Genomic DNA, 2,759 nt, shown 5'->3' with positions numbered 1-2,759 from the left:
AATAAAATATAATTATAGAAAAAAAAATTGCTTTGTGCTCTAAGCTGGTGAGGAGTGGGGCCACAGGGTGAACCAAGTTCTGCTGTTCCAGAACCTACTCTCTTCCTCATTTCACTAAGTCTAGTACAGGAAAACACAACTCTCTTACTATCTCCCAGTAGGCAATTCATTGGATAGCTCTGTCTCAATTTCCTTGTTAATTAAATAAAGATACTGTTACTCATCCTTCAGTATTGCACAGAAATATGAAGGTTATAAAATGAGAAAAGTGTGTCAATTCTAAGAAGGGAAATTGCTATCTAAATCCAAGACACTGTCATATTTTCACTCAGCTCTTCTCGATTCAGGAACATAAAGGGATTTAGCAGACACTGTAAGTTCTCAAACATCCTGTGAAGTGGCTAGTGAGGATTATTATCGCTACTTATCAAAAAGCTGAAACATGAGGAAATGACAACATTTCCTACTCAGTGGCAGAACTGGGGATAAAACCAAGGATTTTCTCACTCCCACTACTTTTTATCTTATGGTAAAACTGTATTTTTTCCATTTTCACGCTTACAGAGAAGGCACTGTAGTGCCCATTTCAAATCATAAACACTTTCAGAAATTACTTTTTTTTTTTTACCACAATGACAAGAGTGTAATCTCCAAGCTTCCTAAACATCTTATTCTAGAGAAAATGCACAAAGAATCAGAAAGAGAAAATGTGCATCTTTCCAGTATGGGTTTTACTTCTTTTCTCTTCAAAGCCTCCAAAACTGGCTTTGCCATTAGCTAGTTACTGTTGGTGAGTCTATAACCTTCTACAAAGAACATAAAACCCTCACAATTAAGTTGTTCCCTCATAAAATCAGAGGGAGAAACATCAAATGCATTTTCACATCATAAATACCTAATGGAGCGATGCAATTTGACTTGTAAATGTTTCTAACATATCAGCCAACAATTCCCTGGCTCAAAATTCGAGTTTCAAAGCTAACAGTGTCATTCATATCACAATAAAAGTACAGACAGCTCCTTTATGAGCACTGTTCTGCCGAACAAGCACCAAAATAATACTTGATTGCTTCCCATCCAGGCACCGCCAGACACATACAAACTTCAAAGCAAAAGAGGAAATAGTAAGGGGCACTTCTGTTTTCCATTCTCTGCTTTAAATAGGGAATAATGTTCAGTTTAGATTTCAGATTAGTAACATCTTCTAATTCTTATTTTCTAGAAGAATAAAATGATCTTTTAGTTACTACTAGATGGAACATCACACACCCTGAAATTACCCTGGGGACCAAACAGGTAGAACCTGAGGAGAGAAAGACATTTCTGCTTTCTAACAGAGTTAACAACTGGGTCCAGAGGTACTTCAATATGACTCCACCTGACTCTGACTGCATTGCAGACTTACGGGTGAAAAACCTGTCATTTGTTGTTAGGTGCCGTTGAGTACGACTCATAATAACCCTATGAACAACAGATCTGAACCCTATCCTATCCTGTGCCATCTTCATACTTTTTGACACATTAGAGCCCATGGCAGCAGTCACCATGTCCATCCGCCTGTCTGAGGGTCTTTCTGTCCTTCACTTACCCTCCACGCTTCCCAACATCATGTCCCTCTCCAAGAAGTAGCCCTTCCTAGCAACATGCCCAAAGTATGTAAGGCGAAGCCTCATTATTCTTGCCTCCAGCTCTCCGGCTGCACCCTCTCCAAGACATCTGCTTGTTCTCTTGGCCGTCCATGGATGTTCAGTGCTCTTCTCCAACAAACACCACAGCTCAAAAGTGTCAATTCTTCTTCTGTCATCCTTATTCACTGTCCAGCTCTCAGATGCACAGGAAGTGCTCAGAAAGTCCATGGCCTGAATCAGATGCTCCGTAGTCCTCTGACATCATTACTTCTCAATAATTTTGAAAAGTCCCTAACTGCAGACTTTCTCAGTGCAACCTGTCTCTTTATTTTCTGACTACTGGTAACAAGGGTGTTAACTGTGCATCCAAGTAAGCTGAAGTTGCTGACAGTTTCAATCTCCTCTCTGTCCATCATGATGTTGCCTATCAGCAAGAATCTTTGTTTTTTTTGACACTGAGATGCAATCCATACTGAAGGGTGAATTATTTGATCTTTTGCAAAAAGAGCTCCAAGTCCTCCTCACTTTTCAGCAAACAAGGTTGTATCATCTGCATAATGCATTTTTAAAAATAATTTTAATGAATATTTACAGAGAATTTGGATTTCCATTCATTCATTGCTGCACTTCTCTACCCGCCCAGCCCTCTCTCCCCTCCCCCCACCAGTTCGCGCCTCTCTTTCAAAACTAAAAGAAAGCCTCCCTCCCTGGTACACAATCCCTCCACACCCCTCCCACCGCCCCAAGTACATTCCACTACGCAACCTTAATTGTGGACTCTCTTGTGATAACCATAATACCCTACCATACATCGCTTTTAAATTATGCAGTCCCTCATCTGTTTCAGTGCATTTTATTAATGAATCTCCTTCCAATCCTGATACCACATTCCTCTTCATAGATTCTAGCTTCTCGAATAATATGCTGTCATTTGTTAAGACAAAAAACTAAATCACAGGAATCTAAAGTGTTGTTCTACTTGAGATGGTGAAATCACTCCCAGCTACACAGAAACATCCTGATGGTATTGCTGTTTTGCTGTTTAAGTACTGGGCTGCTAACCCAAACGCGTCTGGCTGGAATTAATCAGTTACTCCACAGGAAGAAGTCTGCTTCTGTCAAGACCACAGC

The sequence above is a fragment of the Elephantulus edwardii genome, unplaced genomic scaffold (genome assembly GCF_000299155.1).
Source record: "Elephantulus edwardii isolate Elephantulus edwardi_28Jun2011 unplaced genomic scaffold, EleEdw1.0 scaffold00086, whole genome shotgun sequence".
NCBI classification, from domain to species: Eukaryota; Metazoa; Chordata; class Mammalia; order Macroscelidea; family Macroscelididae; genus Elephantulus; species Elephantulus edwardii.
The sequence above is the reverse complement of the archived record's forward strand: the minus strand, read 5'-3'. Positions refer to the sequence as shown.